The 21,252-nt window shown below is 44.8% G+C and overlaps 1 long non-coding RNA gene across 1 annotated transcript in view; it reads right to left on the bottom strand.

Annotated features, from left to right (window-relative positions):
• The window catches only part of LOC118236406, a 47,991-nt gene that overhangs the window by 26,237 nt on the left and 502 nt on the right, over window positions 1-21,252 (bottom strand). The window contains exon 2 of the long non-coding RNA XR_004767030.1: window positions 18,322-18,419. This is a non-coding gene — a long non-coding RNA (uncharacterized LOC118236406). The remainder of the gene's footprint in view (window positions 1-18,321; window positions 18,420-21,252) is intronic.

Here is a 21,252-nt window from a genome sequence, read left to right as displayed (position 1 = left end):
GAAAAAAAATGATCACATCATGGGGTAAAAACTCAATAGAGGTTTTAAAATCAATTCCATTCAAATTTATTTGTTCGGCGCTATTTTTGTGTGTGTGTGCAAACGGGACTGTAACAAAGCAGCTTTACGGAGGTCCAAGCCTGAACCCCCAAAAACATGCCCTAGGGTGACATTGAAACAGTTTTTGTGCGATACAATGTTTCTTCAGAAGACAACATCTACACCTGAGGGGATGGAGAAGTTTAAGCAAGTCTGAACTTTCACTGCTGTAAAAAAGGACCATAATTGCTCCTGCGTGTATCATCTGCAGTAATGACCTGCTGGATGATCCTGGAGTTTTACCGTCGAGTACAAAGGGGAGGAGACAGTGTGACACTTTCTTTTCTCGTGGAGAGCAAAGGTTCCCTTGGGGGGAAATCACTGTTTTCTCCCAGAGACAGGATATTACATCATCACCTGACAAAGCAAAGACACATGCTGTGGACTCTCAAGATACTCAACTGTTATGTGCTCTGTGTCTCATAAATACTGTTACCGGTAAATGGAGTATCCGGCACTGCATTACGGCACAGGACATCAATCATCACAATGCTGTACTTCAGAAGATCTGATAAATTGTTTGGGGTTCAACGGTAGACAGACAGAATTCTCACCGTTAAGGATACTGATCGGATTGCCAGATGATTCTAAAGAATTTTGGTGATGCTGCCACAGCAACGCATGAAGGCTCAATCCATTCCCTCCTTTTTGTAAACAGTGTTCTGCGTATTTAGTTTTATGCTTGTTATCTTTATTTTTTAATTTTTATATGAACATAAGGTGACGAGACCGGTACAATGTGGCCAGTCAGAATTCAACGACTTCCAAAACGCAAAAATGTAATATTCCACATCGTCTATGATGCAATTGTTATTGCATTCTTTCACCCCTCAAATAACTTACAATAGTTCTGTTTTTGTACCACCCTGACAGGGAAGAATAGTTTTTCCACTGGTCAAGAGGGAACGGCTCAAGTCCGATTCTATTCAAGTCCCTCTATTGATTCAACAAAGACCAAACAGGGCAAAGATTTGAGAGAAACAGTTGATCTGCACAGCAGGAGCAGATCAGTGAAAACACTCACTGTGTGCCAATCTTGTGCAACGCAATACCCTCCCTGGCACCAGGGTTTAAAACATCAGAAGGTTTTATTCAGAAAAAAATTTGTGAATATAGGCTGGCCATTATTTCCTAATAGAATTACTCACCATTGACTCAACTGAGCTGCCCTTTCTAATTGGTCACGTGTGACTGTGACGTGCCCATTGGCCCTCTCAGCTGTGTACAACTGCCATGTTTAAATCACCAACTGCCCTCTCCTTTCATTTACTAATACATTCCGAGTGTCCATTTTGTTTCCCAAATGGACACATTTTGGGAGGCAATGACCACAATCGACCCGACAAAGGAACCAGCTGTGTTGATTGAATTCTGGAATCAGGAGCTGCAGGAAGGCCAAGTGAGTATTATGTAATTGATTGGATCAAAATCTACCTACGCTTTTCTTGTTTGTGATCTTAGAACCCTCGTTTCAATTTTGGACCCATTTTTCTACGGGCCGTCTGGAATCTTTATTTTTTGACGCACCGTGACCTTTGCTACAATTTGCAGCAAGCCCTTTTAGCTCAAGACAATGCAGCATCCAAATCATTATTGCCATAAATCCAGGGGAACAAAGGCTTATGGGAAACAGATTCCTTAATTAGAGCAATGCTTCCCTCCAATGTTTCCCTCCCGTGACACTGTGGCTTTGCATCCACCGCAAAGCCCCCCCCCCCCCCCCCCCCCCCAAAGAGGAGCTCGTTTACAAACGGGAGACCTTCCAGGACGTTTCGACACTGCGATGGAATCGCCATGGATTTACTGTGCCCTAACGCGATGCATGTAGCGTTTACCTCACACGCACATCTCTGCCATGAGGCACACGGGGGGTCCTTCCCCGCTAAGACGGGAGAGACGTGTGACTGACGAAAACACTGGCCAGCTCCATGCAAAGGTTGGCATTGCAAACACTGGCTTATGCTGGTAATCATTCTTGATGTAAAATCACCCGAGCACGTATGCAAGATGGCGGTCATGCGTATCCTGCGGTCATTCAGAGCTTTCTTTGTGCACATCAACGCTACACGTCCACAAGGTCCACAAGACGCAGCCACTTCACGTGCGCGTAGTGCAACAAAACTCACGCATGTGTCCAGCCTTACTGCAGCCAAGATTCACACACACTGCACAGCAGACTGTCTCCTCTCTCACACCTACACATCTTCTTTCTTCTGTGCGTATAGGTAGCCCCTGACCCCTGCCCTTTTGGGGTTTGGGGGGACAGGGGTTCTTTAATAGGAAAAAAAGGCACACACAGATCTTGGAAATATCGCTGTCCTCTCTTGGGCCCCTGAAATCGTTCCCCCCCCCCCCCCCCCTTCTCTTTAAGTGCAGTCCTGCATATAGGAACATTTGATTTTATAAGTGAAGCAGCAGGACTTGGCGTGGGGGCGAGTGAGAAGCCACTCAAGCGGTTTCGGGGGAACGGGCTCGTGAGGTGCGTTTGAAATCGCGGCCCTCCAGGAGCGCACGACGTCATCGCTCCTGTCAGAAACGATCCCTTCAGCCGCGTGAAAGCAAACGGTTAAGGTCTGACAAAATCCAGCCCCAAACGCTCATTCTGTGAGAAAAGCCTCCATTACGCAAGTGCGTCCTCCACGTTATGAATCTACGCCGTAATTCCACAACGGGTCTCATTTCTTAACTTTTTAATGATTGTACCCCTTTCCGTAGTCTCTTGTCTTTATCTGTACCTATCCATTTGTATGGATGGAAAATCACTGACGGCATTTTGGGGTTTGCCCCCCTTTGCTTGCCAGTTTGGCAAGTCTCTTTTTTTCCTGACATGCCCACTTGCATTTTATAAATAAATACAACTTCGCCCCAAACTTTGAAATCACACATTTCTCTTTCACGATTGCAGATAATTCAGAGGTCAACATTTGCATTGCATTTTTGGCATGAGAATTTTCTTATTCAGAGCAACTTACTGTACACAGGTGGGTATTTTAAAGCTGGATATTTTACTGGTTTGTTTTTAGTTCTCAGTTCAAGGGAACAATGACAGCAACTTGGCGGAGAATCAAAATCCACAACCTTTCTGTTGCAAGTCCAGTTTCCTAACGGTTACACTACATCACTGCCCTGGAATGATTTACTCCCTGTTTTGGTAACGCGTACGCGAGGATATCGAGCCAGGATGGCCTCGACCGAGCGGTGATTCAAGTGGGCTCTCTCATGAGTAAACATTTCACGAAACCTAATTAAAGAGAAACCAGAGACACCAACGCAGAACTCACTGAGGCCTCACGATGCTGAAGAATGTCTGAAACGGTAATCTGCTGGGAACAGGGTAGAACTGGCAAGGGCGATTGCAAAAAAAAAAATTTTTTTTTTAAATGTTTCAGAAATAAACAAGAAAATAAAAATAGAATCAGGAGAGACGAACTTGTGTCTCTCCTGATTGTGTGGTCGAATAAGCTCTGGGCCAATGCGATTTCAGTCTTTAGTCTACAATGGAAGACTGGTGTTAATCCCCTTTTAAAAAAAAAACCTTAACATTACAAGACGGCCATTTTGTTTGGACTCATTTAAATCTCTCAGCTGCCAAGAGTTAGCGAGTGTTGACTTTACGCTAGCGAGCCGTACGGCGGGTTATTCCAGCCACTGTGTTGGCTCAATTCCCCCGCGGTAACAGGAAACGGTTATTATAATCAGCGGGCCGCCACGAGAACCGCTGCCTGCTGTAAACCAGCTCAAACGCAGGCCTTTGATAGGCCGAGCATGGCTGTCACTGCAGCGGGGTGGTCACGGATTGGCCGTAAACACCCCGCCGCACTTATGTTTCACGCGCAGGGGTCAGAGGTCGTCCAGTCATCTGTTCGTCCGTTGATTTATAGCGCTCCTTCTTCACCTCCGTCTGAAACAGCACCAGGAGACTGAGAGAAAGCGGTTGAGTGTCTGAGGATGACCTGGATTTGGGAAAGGGTCAGTGGGCGCCGCTTGCAATCGAAGGGACCTTCGTTAATAAAATGTAAAAATTTGTGCTTTCGTCAGAGTTTGAGGACAAAAAAAAATGCATCGAGCACTCAACAGTGGCTTAAACCTTTTAATAACAAGCTGCCTGTGGCCTACACCCTTCCTAGGAGAAGCAGCGTCAGCATTAACTTTGAGCGAATCATTTAGAATTATTTTGATTAAACATAAAATGGACACATTCCAATGAGGTAGTCGAATCCTCTGGTCGAACTGGGAATGCCCGCCCCCCCCCCCTCCCGAAACCTTCCTCTAAATCAGCAGATGTCCAGAACTGAGGCGTCAGGCGAGGGCTGGTGATTAGGACTGAAGATTTACGATCAGATGTTGCAGGTTCAGCTCCGCTGCTGTGCCCTCCAGCACCCCCCGGGACGACACGCGTGACCCCGAGCGGCTCTGGCGGTAAAGGCAGCTGTTTTAGGCGGGTTTGGATAAGGAAGCGGCCGCACAGCGCTGATGAGCAAATCGCATTCCCACAGCCTCCGCCAAGCGCTCAAACTTATCAGTACCTCACCCACTGCCAGGAATGAGACTGTTTTTAATTCAAATAAAGCAGGTTTTTTTTGTTACTGTTGCATTTTTGAAAAAAAAAAAAGGCCTAAATTACCCCCTTCCTCCAAACACACACAAACACACACACACAAACCTCTGACAAAACCAACATTGACACCAGCAATATCTACAGCTTGTCTGAGGCTGTTAGATGACATGCCACTAGAGAATGGTGGGGTTCTATGACAGCTGGGCTACTGGAACACCAGGAGAATGGTGAGGTTCCATGACAGCTGGGCTATTGGAGCACCAGGAGAATGGTGGGGTTCTATGACAGCTGGGCTATTGGAGCACCAGGAGAATGGTGAGGTTCCATGACAGCTGGGCTATTGGAGCACCAGGAGAATGGTGGGGTTCTATGACAGCTGGGCTATTGGAACATCAGGAGAATGGTGAGGTTCTATGACAGCTGGGCTATTGGAACACCAGGAGAATGGTGGGGTTCTATGACAGCTGGGCTATTGGAACACCAGGAGAATGGTGGGGTTCCATAACAATGGGCCATTAGAACTCAGGAGAATGATGGGGTTCTATGACAGCCGGGCCTGCAAAAGCTCTGCTTCCACAGTTCCAGGCCTCTGCTCTCCTTAACACCCCCCCCACACACCTCCCCCAACATGAAAGCCAGGCAGCTCCATGCCAGCGGAATTAGCAAGACCCCCCCCCAACGACTCTGACTTCACATCTTTCTCTGGTTATGCGGGAAGCAATCACTGCCCCACAGAAAGTTGTCATGGAAATCCACAAATTCAATCAACCTGGCCCTCGAAATGTTGTACGCCAGCAGTTCCGAGCACCAAAAACATTCAGCAGTTGCCCATTTTATATTGACAGACCACTTTCCTTCAGTAACCCCCAACGTTAATCACCCAGAGAGGTTACAATCTCACCACACAGCAGCCGATATCTTAATTGTGCAGTACACACACTCAAAGACATATCTACTTCCATTTTATTTTATCCATATCCATTTTACCTATAAGAGTGAATTGGTTAGGCATGAGCAAGACAGTTACACGATTACACAATCCTTACATATTGGGCTGTATTCGGGTCAATAACCCATAAAACAGAGAGATTTTCTGAAACCAGATGTACGCAAATTGAATGATTTACAATCGCTTGCTCCAGTTGTCACCAGGTGTGTTGAAGTTTTATTTGCCAGTTTTTGACCTTTAGTCTTGCCATTATATGAGTTCTTTCCATCAACAAGAGCCACTAAATTCTTGCTGTTCAGCCTGGTCTGTGAATACTGGGAAGGGATTGAGGATTGACCATATACTTACAGGTCTCTGGGACTAGAACTGAAAAACACGTTTCCACAACATTAGGTGTAGTCATGGGGCGATGCAGCACATGGTCCTGAAGCAAATACTGATTGGACAGAAAAAGAGGTAGGCCTGCTTCAGCTTAGCTACTGTACAGCAGAAAAGAACTGCACTCAGAAGCCAAGATAGCAATAAAATTATACAAAATAAAATTGACATGTGTATTCAGTAATGACAGGCGGCCTACAAGCTGAACTCAGTCGCTGATTCGTTATCGAGCCGCAGTTACAGCTGCTGCTCTGCTCAAGCTCCTGTCAGTGTCATCTGGAAGCAGACGCCTCCGTACAGCGTCACCACAGACAGCTGCGGTGTGGTACCGCCAAATCGCCAGGCTCTAGAAACTGGCGGCTGTGGAGGGAGGGCTGATCTGCGCCACTGGGGACCAGCTGACCTGATTTCCTGTCCCGAGGAAAATGTCCAGAGTTCCGCAAACACCAACACCAGCAGAACAGCCAACTCCAACACTATGACAGCCCCACAGTACAGCCAATGGCAACACCCCAACGCCATGACAGACCAGCCGTACAACCAACACCAATACCAACACCATGACAGACCAGTACAGCCAACGCCAACACCCCAACACCACGACAGGCCTGCAGATCAGCTCGCAACTCGTTATCGTCTTAACTCTAACATCATTTGGTTAAAAGGGGCAATATGCACTCCATTATAGTTAAAAGACCTCCCTCAGAGTCGATAGTACACTGCCGTCCAGGCACCAACATCGCAAAGCCCCACAGATGTTGAGTCGGATAAAAACAAGCCTTAAATCTGCAGAGCCCTGTGTTATCTGCACAGGGCCTGCAGTATGAGTTCAGGACTTTGTATTATCCTCGCTCTGGAACCCTTTACACCGGGGGCACATATCACCACAGTCTCACTGACAAGCTTTTACCGAAAACACTTCGGCTAGCCCCGCGGCTACACGCTACTCCTGCAAATTAGCCTGGTGGGGTGAAAGCCATCCCTGCTCCTACGGCTCAGAGTTTAGACAGGCACATTTCTGGAGCCCCTTCTGTAATCCTCCAGCGCGTTTCCTCAGCACGGTAGTCTTCCTCATCTCAGTCCTCCAGCAGACCCCGCCAGAGCAGGATGAAAGAGCGTTTTTGGGTGTGCAGACGCCTCCAGGTGCGTAGTTGAGAGAGGATTACATTTTAAAGGTTTCAACAAATGGTGGGACTCTTCCATTTTAATTTCAGAAGAGCTGACAGTGCATCCCCAATTGTATTATTATTATTTTTGCCACACAGAAAGCAGAGAGGTTTACAGGTACACATGGAGTCACAGTTCAAAAAGCACCTGGGGGGGGGGGGGGGTTATGCTTCTCAGCTAAGGTCTGGATGGAACTGCGCTAAATAAGTATATATACTTTATAACAATAATATGAGCTAAAACACAAAACAGATCCTGGATTAAAACTCCCATTCTGAGATGCTTCATAAATGCAAGGCCCAGGAACTGTTATTTTCATCTTTGGAAGGGTGCCGCTCCCCCGCACCCCACCCCTTTTCAAACTGACAGTAGAAGTATGACTAACTGTCAAGAGTTGACTTTTCCCCCCCCCCCCCCGCAAACCCAGCCAGAAGGATTACGGTTATTTATGTATTTCTGGAAAGAAAAAAAAAAAACGACAAGGATTTTAACTTTTCTACATATTTTCCACTCCGCAAGGTGTGCTTAAAGATGAAATGTTCGTGCCGGAGGGTAAGCCGACTGACTTCGTTACTACTGACTGTCAAGGCGTGTTGACTGACAGAAATGATGGGGGACTCTTCAAGCCCAGATTCCCAGAATGCCTTTTTTTTTACGCGCCGATCCGATCAGCTACTCTGGCTGGTAAAGCGGATAGCCGCGGTGCTCTGTTTGGATACCTGGAGGCCCAGGTCAGCCACCTACAAGGCGCTCCGGGCTGCAAACCTGTAATACACGCCTGTACATCAATCTGCTATGCCCCAACGCCGTTAGAATTTTCCCTTCTGTGTGTGTGTGTGTGTGTGTGTGTGTGTGTGTGCGTGTGCGTGGTTTTTTTGTGCAAAAATAAACACATTCTAAAAAATGTTACTTGCCACAAGACAAACTTCTGGAGGAGTTAACCAATACTTAGATCCAATTGATCTGGGTCACTTTAAAAAGACCACAGCCAACTATGACTTAACGACCAATCACTGCCCCACCCTACAACTACAGTCCGTCCAATCCACGCTCCCGCTGAGGTGTGATGCGTGCCGTGGGACCAGTTCTCCGTCGAGACAGCTGTGAAAAACAACCGAGCTTCGCGGTAAACACGTCTTTTTTCCCCCCGTCTCCCTCGTGGAACTCTTCCACGTGGAGGTCTTTGCGGCGGGGATGATGGAACGGCACTCAAGTGAAATACGGTTCGTTAGCATTAATGGCTAGAAGGAGCTCCCGGGGTTTTGGTAAACGTGACATTCCCCGTTTCTCAAAGGGATTTACGTCTGCCTGTCAATCAGAACCTAACAACGGTTATCCAACGTGTAGCACGTGTTTTGTAGCGGTCTTCACTCTGGATCGAACTCTTCGCTTCAAAGCATCACGGGAAAACTGACTTCCCTGGAAATGGGGGTCCTTATTTGTTGTCAGTTATTAGTAAACAGTTCTTATTATTTTTTCTCATGGGTGAAGAGTTAGAGTGACCTTGCATGAGGTCGCACATCTGGGTTTTACGCGTTGCCATGGTCCCCTTAATCGCTTAATCTTCTCTTCCCCTTCACAACCCATCAGTTCTCAGACGGCGTTGTTTGTTGCTTTTCCTCAGAAACAGCCTTCCCCTTTTCCTCAGAAATGGCCTTCCCCCTGCCCCCTACTAATCACTTTCCTTGAAGACCGTATGGCCGAGATGCAAATCAACATTTCTTCGCAACTGTGACTCAACAGTAAATGTAAGTTGATTTTTATCTCGGCCAAATATGGTTTTTAGAGCCCGGCGGTGACCATAATTAACCGAACAAATATTTTTGCGTGTGGTTATGAAGGCAAAATGTTTCATTGGATAAACCTAACATTTTTTGTTCAGTTTGTTACACCTGTATTTTTTTAGGTTCTCAAATACATTTTTTTTTTGATTCATTTCAATGAAAAAAAAAAAAAAAACAGGTGCAACAAAACTGAAGTTAAATTTTACATTTTATCCAATTAATACTTTTTTTCAGTGTAGGCCTGTAGTCTTGAAGTGTTTTTTTTTTTTTTTTGCCTTCACAAACCCAGTCCAGGTAATTCTATTCATAGTTAAAGAAGATAACGTTGACTGACACAATGAAACTACAAAGCATCCGAACTGAGCCCAAGAGCAGACAAACAAACCCGGAGATGAAAAGACTCCCAGTCATCTGTCCTTTGGGGCCACACTCCCGTCAATTACCATGGAAACAAACGAAAAGGAGAGAGTACAAACGAGAGCACGCTGAGCTTCGTTTATCTGTGGAGTGTATTTATCTTTCCAGTTTTCCCCCCCGTGCTGCAGAGAACCATTAAAATACCTCCATTTTGCCATGTCTGTGTGTCAAACGAATAGAATTCAACCCCTGAAAGAGACCAAGAGGAACGGGTAGACGCGTGTGTAGAACTCCACAAAAAAAGAAGACGGGTAACACACATCTACCTGTTCATTTCAGACTCTTTTATGATGGATTTATTTGTCTGACAGAGACAGTGCAGAGGTGGGTACTCGAAACAGTTCAGCATACTGCAAGCCCAAACCATCACCTACTGTACACTGGTATGAACTTACTACTGTACATTGGTGTGAACTGAATACATCTGTATGTCTCAATGTGTCTCATATATTAAAGAAATACTCGGAGAAATACAAATGCTGAAAATCTCACAAAAAATGTCTTTTGAGCGCAGCAGGTTTCTTTGCGTTGCAGTCAGACAAAATGTTCGCCGCAGGAGCCTACACTTAATAAAGAACAAACCCTAAATCAGCCGAGCGGGCGTGGGCCGTGATGTCCGCACTGAAGAATCCCCCGGAGGGGTGCCGTGACCTCTTCTTAACAACGGCCGATGTATTTTTTAAAATCTGTCCTTTTGATCTGGGAGGTTTTCTTAATTCTGGATTAATGCGGGATGCCTCTGCCAGGGTCATGTGTTCTCCCTGCTCTCCAGCTCTCTCCACATGCTCTCTTAAGTTCAACCTCCACAAATTTAAACGGCCTATATCCTTGCAGAAGAGCATGTAGGAGGAGGGCACAGTTAAGGACAGACCTGCAAAGCCCTGAACAGAGTAGGTTACTCGTGTTTCTTCAGCCCTTGGAAGAGCAGGTTTTTTTGGAACGTCTTTTCAAAATTCCAAGTCAGAGCCCTCGCACAGAGGGCCACCAGCAGACCACTAATCTCTTTGAAGCGTAGGTTTTTTGGAATTCTTTGGAATGTTTTTTTTCCCACAAAATTCTAAGTGAGTGTTCTAGAACACCACTGCTTTCAGTCACCAGCAGTGATTGTGACATCAGCATTAGAATGTTCAGTTGAGAACATTCCAATCACGTGTGATCTTAAACCAACAAAAGAGTTAAAGCTTTTCAGGCACTCACTACAGAGTTAAGCCTGGTTCGAGTTAATGTGGAGACAATGAGAAGGCATGGCGTAAGCACGATGAAATTAAAACCGTTTCTCAACTTCTTCCCCGTAGCATCCCGGGGTTTGTTCGAAATCTCTCGTCCTTGACGAAAAGACAACGCAAGCAACGAGTCTTTGTGAGGCTTTGTGAGGATGTGTGTGTGTGGTGTGCATGTGTGTGTGTGTGTGTGTGCATGTGTGTGTGTTTGGGTGGCGAGGTTTAAGAGTAGCATGTTCATTCTCCACCTTTGCCGAACCTTTGAAGATTCTCTCGTCGTGCATTTCAGGCCTGCGAGCCCCATCGCTGGCCGTCCAATGGGAGCAGGCTTCTCCAGGGGGGGAAGGAGGGTTCATTAACGGTTTCTGGCTCCGCAAACACGGCGATCCCTTTTATCGAGTCCCAGCGGAAGGGCGCGCTGCGGTTTCGGTGGGGGCTCCGGGACGGCCAGAGAGAGAGCCCGCGTAAGTTTTTCCAAAGGAGACGGCCGTTCCAGGTGCTAATCAGCTGCTGCGCTGTACGGGCCAAAGTTTAGTGTGTGTGTGTGTGTGTGTGTGTGTGAGTGTGTGTGTGTGTGTGTGTGTGTGTGTGCGTGTGTGAGTGTGTGTGAGTGTGTGTGTGTGTGAGAGAGTGTGTGTGTGTGTGTGTGTGCGTGTGTGAGTGTGTGTGTGTGTGTGAGAGTGTGTGTGTGTGTGTGTGTGTGTGTGAGAGAGTGTGTGTGTGTGTGTGTGTGTGTGTGTGTCTGTGTGTGTGTGTCTCTCTCTCTCTCCTTGCAAAAAATAGTGGGAAAAAGTCACACGTATCCCGTGGTGACAGGCATCCTCCGTGCGTGTAATGGTTATTATCCTGGAGGAGTCGACACGGAGGAGGAATGATTATGTGCATAACAGACAGCGAACGGGACGCAAAGGGGGGCTCATTTTGCACACAAAATGGTGGTGGGGGGGTGGGGAGGGGGATGCTGGGAAGTTGCTACCGCTTCCTGTCAGGATTTTTTGGCTGAGAGGGACGATGCAGAGGTGAAACGGTGCTCATGTGCAAAGAGCACGTTTCAGCCACAGGCTTCACAAGTTCAGATCGACGTGGTCAAATTTGACGCGGAACAGTTTATACGACAACCACAGATTTTTAAAAATGCTGGCTCTCCTGACTGCGAATAAATAATTACAGTCGTTTGCAAAGAGAACCAAGTTAAAAATTCAACTCAATTAGCCAAGTCAGCTTTAGCTTCATAATTAGTCATTTGAAAAGCCGTTTGCTGTTCTTTAAGCAAAAATAAAGAGAACAAAATATATGTTAAATGTTCGTTATTTTTGTGAAAAAAAACAGAACAAGTATTTGCTCTTTCTCATTGGATTATTTAATGGGAATGTTCCCTCCAGCTGTTTCAGAAGAAAAGGGGATATTCATAGGCATTTAATACCATGAAATAAAATCCACATTTTACATTTTTGATGGCTGAACCGGTTTAAACCAGTATTGAAATCGGTCCTGGGTGCATAATAACTGTAATACTGTAATAAAGGAGAGAGGCTTGCCAGTCATGGCTAGGGTTTGGCTTTTATTGCAGGCACACACATACAGGCTGCAGACAGCCGTTAAAGTAAGATGGAGGACCAGACCACGAGGGCTTTCTCTCTCCCAAATGTACTGTGGCTGAGTTTGGGGAGGGGGTGGGAGGGTGTGTTGTTCCCCCACCCCTGTTAAGACATTGAGGTCTGGAATTGGGACGCCAGGGAAACAAATGGAACGAATGAGATCCCCTACAACACCCATCTTGCTGTCGATCAAAAGCAGTGCCAGTCTCCCCTCTCTCCCTCCCGTTCCCTCTCTCCCTCTTCCACTTCCTGCTTTAAATGAACAAACATTTGTCAAGGTGGTGCACACCGAGCCAAGATACTGAGATGGAAGGTCAGAAAAGCACACCACTCTAATGCCATTAAATTAGAGCCCCCCGCAGCCACCTCTGACAGCTCGGGCTGTTGTGAATCTGTGACATTTACGGTGGACATCTGCAGCAGACATTAACATAAACAAGTCAAGCTCCCTTCCTGCCCAGCCACTCACATAAGCCAACAAACACACGTATGGATTTTTCAGAATGACATCATGGTAATCTCTCTCTCCCTCCCTCCCTCTCTGTGCGCTGTAGATGAGGGACAGGCAGGTATGTCACAGGTGGGGGGGGGGGGGGGGGGCAGGGGGGCATTGGGGGCAGACATGTTGAAAACTGTCACCCGCTCGTCAGACATTCCAGTACCCCCGGGCGTGAAAGCAATCCCCCCTCTCTCATCAACACATCCAGAGGACTGTACACACAGATTTTGGCTAGGGGCCAATGAACAAGGAGAAAAGCCTCGGCTTCTGTCTCCAGTGCATCTTCAAACACACTCCGGCAGTGCCCTGTGCATCAGACAGGGGGCGCCACTGAGCCCAGCGTTTCACTCCCCCCTCAGCTCCAGTAAACTCTGGAACGCTGGACTGCCACATTTCGGAATCTCTGAGCATGAGTTCCTGTGTACTGTACGCCTGGGCTCCCCAGCCCTGGTCCTGGAGAGACGCAGGGTGTGGATGGATTTTTTTTTTTCACCTTAGAAACAGCAACTGCGCAATAAACTGCTTTAATCAATGGTCAATTAAAAAAAAAAAAAAAAAAAACCCGCAACAATGAAAACTAGCAGACCATGTGGGTCTCCAGGGTTGGAAGTTTCTGCTCAACTGTACAGTATCTACATTCTACCACATGTTAAACTGCACAAACAAAGGATCCCCAATAGAGATCAAATCATCTCTGCAAGAGTTGCCTTTTTATTGTCTCTAAGTTTTGCAAAAAGCAATGATTATGTTTGACATTCAAGCATTTCATGTACTGTTGCAATCACAAAAATTGAAACCTTGGGCACCAACAGCAAATTATTATTTGTTGCCCCTTTATACGTTCAATTTAATAAAACTTTTGTTGTTTCATCTGGAAGCGATTTTCGAAACACGTCGTTCTCCGTGGGCCTTATAATTATGCAAACCAACCAGCGCTACGTACCGCGCTTCCTCTGGGAACGCTAAACGCTAGCACATTTCAATGTTTTACTGTGAATTCCAGCTTTGAGTTGCGGATACCGCACTTGGAGGTCTGACGCAGTGTCGTTTTTTGGAAGGTGCAGATGAGGCCGTTGCGTTTAAAAATACCCCCAGTCAAGCAAATTAAGACTGATAGTCACGACCTCTGAACTTGTCAAGAATTAGGTTCAGTCACGATGAGGTATTTCACATCTTAAATTTAGCAGCGGTCAGTCCATATATCAGACTTCCTGTAAACAGGCCTGAAGCCTCTACAGACAAGCAGTCATTCTGAATTAGCCTGATACACCTTTGATGGACATGCCATGACATCTCCATTACATTACATCATTTAGCAGACGCTCTTATTCAGACTTACACAACTTCTACATAGCATTTACATTGCAGCGATGCAGGTTAAGTACCTTGTTCAAGGGTACAATGGCAGTGTCCTACCCAGGAATCAAACCCGTGACCTCTAGTTTTACAAGACCAGTTCCTTACCCATTATACTACACTGCCGCACCTATTCACTAGCCAAAGTAGATATTAAATCTCTATTGAATTATAACACCAATGTAGGTTCAATAACATTCTCTAGCTCACATATGTAATAACATGTATATTCATGGCTAATAAAGATACCTTTATTTTTAAAAAAGATACCCTAATGTCATACAGACAAGGGACGCGGGCAATAGCAAATGAACATGTTCTGACCCACACTCCGGCCTTGAGGAAAAAAATAAAATATGCCACCATGGGAAACTTGAGAACTCTATTAAAAAGAACTTTTACAACAAATGGTCCATCCCAGCTGTTGAAAAATGTCAAATAAAGTGTTGTGAAAATGTAGCCTGAAAGATGCTCTGTGTGACTTGTTCTCAGACTCCTACACAGTTAATCTTGAACAACAGGATTTGTGCGACAGAGATAAATGTGCAAAAGGAAACTATCACAAATGAGAGAGGGAGAAAGAGCGAGAGAACGCAAGCGAGAGAGAGAGTGAGAGCGAGTGTGAGATAGAGAGAGAGAGAGCACGCAGGAGAGAGAGAGCGAGAGGAAGCGAGAGAGAGAGAGAGCGAGCGTGAGACAGAGAGAGAGAGAGTGAGAGCACGCAAGAGACAGAGACCGAAAGGAAGCGAGAGAGAGAGAGAGCGAGCATGAGAGAGAGAGAGAGAGAGAGAGAGAGAGAGCACACAGGAGAGAGAGAGACTGAGAGCGAGCGTGAGAGAGAGAGAGAGAGAGGTGGGAGTTTAACCGGAAAGATAAGTGAAATACACTCCTGTAAGTGTCCTGCAGAGGCCCTGATGCACATGCACAGTGTCCATGAATATCATGCATTGCGTTTCACAACGTGGACTCATTCTGTAATGCAAAACAGACTGTTTGGCCAACTCCCGTGGATCCACGAGAATGCATGCCATACTTTGAAAAAAATGATCATAAATGACTGAGGTGAAATTCACATGGCTTTGCAGTAAAAGAACATGGCCAATTGGTGAACACACACACACACACACACACACATGCACAACAAAACTGACTCAGCACATAAATGCTAAGCACCCATCAAGGATAGATGAGTGCCTTTCAACACATTACGACTGAATGCTCCATCTTTTTTGTGTGAAGTTTAGTGTCTTAGTCAGACATGCATATGAGAGATGACTCCATATTATTACTATGGGGTTTGGGTGCTGGAGCCTATCCCAGCATGCATTGGGTGAGAGGCAGGAAGACACCTTGGACAGGCCACCAATCTATTGCAGTAACCCAATGCTCAGTTGGGTGAAACGATCTTGTTTATTTTTGAAATATTTAAGAAGAAATCAGTTACAGAAATAGGCCATGTAAGGCCATGATACTGTACCCATGGGAAATATACCGCTGGAAACAATGGAGAATTTTAGGCCAAGCAAATATTTAGGGTGGCTACTGTTCATCCTAATCAGTCCAATCAAAGCACACCAACAGCCGCCTATTTTCATCAAGAATATTATTCAAAAACCCCTGAATAACAATACTAAACAGAAAACTAAGGCAATGAACACATATTCAGAAATACCAGTAAAAGTAAAACACGGATGCCCAGCTTCTCTATCCACTGAAACTATGGTACCATTTAAAAAAAAGAAATGGCCACTAGCACCCTTCTATAATCAAAGCTGTTGTCTTATGCCTCCAAACCATATTATCTACCATAGGTGCAAACACCGTCCTACTGAAGACAACGTGAGTTTGCAGCTGATATGAACGATGTAGGTTTCATCTGGCTGATGTACACATTTGAAATGGTTACACGCAATGAAGGAGACAATCTAAACCTGTGGGTCTTTGAGGAAATATATTTTTCAAGGAAACAAGGTGCACATATCTAAATTGTTTTTAGGAATCAATTTATGTCAGACCTAACTTTTGAGTTTAAAACAATAACTTGTATCCTGCGAGACAGACAAAACACCATAAATTAAAAGTATCGTTTACAGAATCCACTCACCATAGCACACCAAAATAAATGTCATAGGAAGCAGGTTAATAAAACCAGGAACCTTGTACGCCCCACAGTACACGACTCGTAAACCCAGGGGCATATATTATTACATCACGTCTGCAGTGTTTGTTCCATATTTGGTATTAGTCTGAAAGAGCAGTATTTTTGAATAATCATCTGTAACTGAAAACACCATAACCATAATCACCTGTACAATAAAATAGGACAAGTCGTGTTTTATTACAGGAAAGAGTTGGGCGGACATCAATTTCCTTGAAGTATCACAAGCCAAGCATTAGGCCTAATGTTTGTATTACATTAAATTATTCTGTCTTTTCGCAAAGCGACGTACATATTTTAGACCTCATATCCACCTTTGTCGGTCCACCCAACCAACGGACACATCTGTCTTCTTGTAATTCATTTGGTTTTCTATCTAACTGATTTGGACAGCCACACCAGTTCAGGCTTCTGGGTCTGTTGACTGGGTTAAGGATAAGATAACCTGGACCCTGGCATCTAACTGTGGGGGGCTGGGTTTCCAATGTGGGTTTATCTCTTTGAACTGCTGGTTTTTTGGAATGTCTTTTCAACATTCTAAGCCAGGGTTCTAGAACTCCATTGCTTTCAGTTACCAGCAGTGATCGTTACGTCAGCATTAGAATGTAAATTCTATTAAGAACATTCTAACATCATTCTAACATTCTAAACATCATATTTATGATCTCACACTTTAAAGAGCTAAAGACCATGCTTACATTTTAACTCACTATTTTGGAGCAAAATTTGAAACCAAAAAAAAAACTTTATCTAAAAGAGTGCAGCTGAGCCTTCCTGGGTTTCTTTGCATTTTTATTTCTTTTTCATTTTCAGAGTCAGTAGAACATCAGCAGGGTGCTTCTTCTTCCCAATTTGTTTACGGATCTCTGCAGTGACAGCTCTGTTTACCAGCCCGCGCTGTGCCATTACTAAGAGAACTCAGGAAGTTAAAAACTGGAAATTAAATGCGTGAACGGTAACTTTAAAAGTGGGTTTTGGGTATGTATTATCGTATCATAGGACAATACTCAAGATTGGATGCATGGGGAACGGTCAATATATTCATTTAGGGAAGACTGAGAACTGAATAATAAAAAAATACTTTCGCAACCCTCTGCCATTTCGTTTAGTTTTCCTGTTTAGCACACTGCACCATCTTCAGAACACTGGCACGAAAGAAAGTTGTGGCTGTCAAAACATTATTTGACACCCAGAAAATCTAACAACATGAAGAGCACATCCTGTTACAGACTGAAACACTCTTAGACTATCATGAAGGTGACAGTTAAACACGTTTGGTCCCAGAGAAATCAATTTACTTGCAGACAGAACTCTGCATATTGAAGGATTCTGGCCTTGAAAAAAGTGCAGATGTCATGTTGTTTTTCTGTGCAGTGGGGGGGGGGGGGGGGGGTTCATAACCTCGCAGTCCGAGTCGAGGGTCAGAATCCGGTACTGATTTTAATTGTGGTTCTGTGGAACTGGCTTAGTCACCCCTGAATCAGCTTCAGTTTCCTCTGGGAAAGCTGGAATATGCATAATCTAATTACCTTACACAGCCCACAGATAATGAGGTCAGCATTTGAGGTTTGTGTGTGTGTGTGTGTGTGTGTGTGTGTGTGTGCACGTGTATATGTGTGTCTGTGCGTCTGTTCGTGGTTTTGTGTGTGTGTGTGTGTGTGTGTGTATGTGCGTGTGCGTGTGTGGACTCACTGGTCTGCCAATGTTCTTTGCCAGGACCGCCCCAGTTGTTTATATACTGTAAATAAGGCGAACACACTTAAGCTCTCTTAAATTGCCAGGCACTCTGGACCTGAAAGCCCACTGATGTAATGTAATGTAACGTAATGTAGTGTCCGTGTGTGTCCTGCACTGTACTGACATCCTTGGACACAGCCCTGCCTCAGACTCTGACTCTTATCCGGGTGCATTGGGATATTGGCCACATCACTGAAGCGGCTAACAGACTTAAAAAATTGGACAAATTATTTCTGCACAAGGGGTTCGGTAACTGCTGGCAGGACGAGACAAGGGGAGACACCAAACTTGGGTAGCCGGGCACTTCCACAAATAACCCACAAGAGAATTTAGCAGGAAATGGCACTCTGGTCAAAAAGCTAGAGTTTTGATATAATATAGCATAATGTGTAAAACATTACCTTGATCGCTGAGAATGAGGCTTCCAATGTGCTGTTAGCTTAGAGCCAAAATGTCCGCCTGCCAATGATGTGACTGGACCGACAGCAGCTCTTGCTTCCTTTATTTCAGTAGAGGGGAAATGGGAAGAGATTATTAATACACCGCATCATTCTACAGAGTTTGAGACACATTCCTCTTTTCAGGGGCATTGGGGTTCTACAAACATGCTTCAGAAACATTTTTCTTATTATTATTATTATTATTATGATGATGATGAATGCTGGATCATCATCGCCCTCCCAATTAAGAGTAGCTGGTACATGGTTTTTCTAGATAAGATTAATGAGGGCACATGCATGTATGGGGAGTCTAGATGCAGATATGGAATTTGGGGGGGAATCTGGACATCCAAAATCCTTACCTTCCATTTGTACACAGTTTGCCAGCAATTTTTAACAGCTAAACACAAAACGCAGTGCAATTTTAACTTCATATTATTAACAATTTAAATGCCAGTACAATCCCTGCCCATCACTGCAATGGCCATTTTGACAAATACTCACAAGTCTGTGTTTTCATATGACTGTACGTTTTTGGCCTGTCAGGCTGTTTCACCAGCATCTAGAGAGTTAACAAATTTCAGATACATAACTGACTCGGGGCCTGGTGCACTCATATCTTTTTTTTTTTTCTCTCCCTCCTCATTATCTTTGCTCTGAATTATTGATGTGTTTTGGCCGGAGAGCATCGGAGTCCTTCCCACACTGTGATTCACACACTAATCAGGCTTGGGGAGTAAAAGAGCACCGATACGAAGCTGTAATCCTTTCTTTCAGATCCGCAAGGCCGCCCTGCCTTCAGTCAAACAACGAAGAAACACGCGTAAAGTCTTCAATCAACACCTGCCATGGCTATCCCAGATCCTTTGCATGGATTCCCCAGTCTCACTCATTCTCTCTGTGTGTTGCATTGGTTTTTTGGGGGGTGGGTAGGAGTGGGTTGTGGGCCTGTAAATAGGGTGCTAGGATAGGTAGTTGTGGAAAATTCAGCATTTCAATAAAGGAACATCAAAAAGTCAAAAATATCTCTCTCTCTCTCTCCCTTCCTCCTTCTCCCTCTCCCTCTATCTGTCCCCTAGTCTCTCTCCCTCTGATGAGGCTTTGACACTGGATTTGACATTTCCTTGCTTTGTATATTCTCCACGTACAGCATAAAAGGGAAATCACCTACCTAACTGTAATTACTGAAACTAGCCTATCTGAAACAGATGTCCTTTGTGCTATTTAAAAAAATGTACAATAGCAGCTTCCTTCCTGATCATCTGTTCAACACCTTTTCCCCTAAATCTGCGTCCATAGCCTTCACTGTCACGATTAAAATCTTATTTCCGTACCTGAACATGTCAAAGTCTATTTTAGTAAGTAGTGGGGCTGCAGCACACACATTAACTCACTGAGTCAATGTTGTCAGGGTAAAAACAGCTCTAACAGTGTATTTCTAATGCTAACAGAGCACATTTGTGTCCTTACCGGACTCTGACAAACTCAGTCACGCTCAGCTTAATGCAGAGAATGTCAGCAGGCGCTAGTCAGCTCCTAAGAGGCTCAATGTTGTCTGTGAGCAGGCCCCATGTGACCTGGGCAAGTTTTGTAGCTTGTCAGGGCGCTGGAAGATGAGGTCACTTTCTCAGACCAGAAAAAAAAAAAAGAAACCAAAAAACAAAACACAAGATTCATCATATTCTCAACACTTCCTGGGATCTGGGCCAATCCAAACCTAAACATGAAGCCCAGACTGCCCATTAGAGTACAGCTAATATGCACTATAGGCCTGATGATATTTATAGTCCAGGATAGCAAAGGAGGACTTTTACACTGAAGCCAGTGTCCATTTGTTAAGAAGCTTTATAGGGGTATAAAGGCTACCTGTCCAGTGCTTGTTCCTGACTAGTACATTATTTTGGAAGACAGCAGATCAACCCTCACCTCCCTTCAGCCATGATACTGTTTTTCATGATACTATTCAAGGAAAATTAAAAAAAATAATATTCCACCACAGAATTTATGTCGGTAAGCCATGAAAGCACATTACCTCTCACGAAAACAGCACCAAGAAATGCTGAGGACAGCATTTCTGCCTTGCTTGCCTCTTACATAATGCAGAACAGTACGGTGGGACCAGAATTAACCTGATTCCTAAAACAACGGGAAGTCGAGAATCAAACAGCAAATGCAATAAAACGGTTGAATAATCACTATAATGCATGAATTATGACTTTATTATACTTCAAATGAGGCACAATTACTGCATACAGTTTCAGACAGAGGGGTAATATTACCCTCCCGTTGGCAGCTACTGTGTGTAATTAATTTGAACCGATTGTTTACATAACATACAAGATTTATTTTTCAAACTAGACCTACTGTAATAGCCACAGATGTGTTGCTCTTGCGCGTAATTTCAAAAATGTTGGCACAGGCATATGCCCAGACTTGAAATCAACACAGGGGATGCAAAAAAAATGAAACTTTTACGCTTGAAGCGGCAGTATTTTTCCGTGGTTACATGCTTCGCCATACAGACACGGATCACAGGCGGCACTGTCTGATCCGCATGCCGTAAAGCAGGTGCTCATTACGTAACGCTTGCAAGAGGAGCGCTCGAAACAGCTGCTATGCAGAGTTCAACGCACCACGGTGCGATTTCTGCAGCGAGCTTTCAGGCCTGCTGCTTACGACCACTGCGAACTGTAAAATGTTAATTCTATGCTGTAATCTTAACATTGATGTAAAGCGACATACATAAAAGTTTATGCGCACATAAAATGTGTAGCCTTCTCTGACTTGGTTACTAGAGAAGGATCATACGCAAAGTTACCCGGATTTATCAACGTGCTAGCTAGTTGACAATCTAACTTAAAACAGTAGCCAAACATCCTTGTTAACCCACAC

Source organism: Anguilla anguilla, chromosome 9 (genome assembly GCF_013347855.1).
Source record: "Anguilla anguilla isolate fAngAng1 chromosome 9, fAngAng1.pri, whole genome shotgun sequence".
Taxonomy (NCBI): domain Eukaryota; kingdom Metazoa; phylum Chordata; class Actinopteri; order Anguilliformes; family Anguillidae; genus Anguilla; species Anguilla anguilla.
Note: the sequence above shows the minus strand (reverse complement) of the source record. Positions and strands in the feature narration are given on the sequence as shown.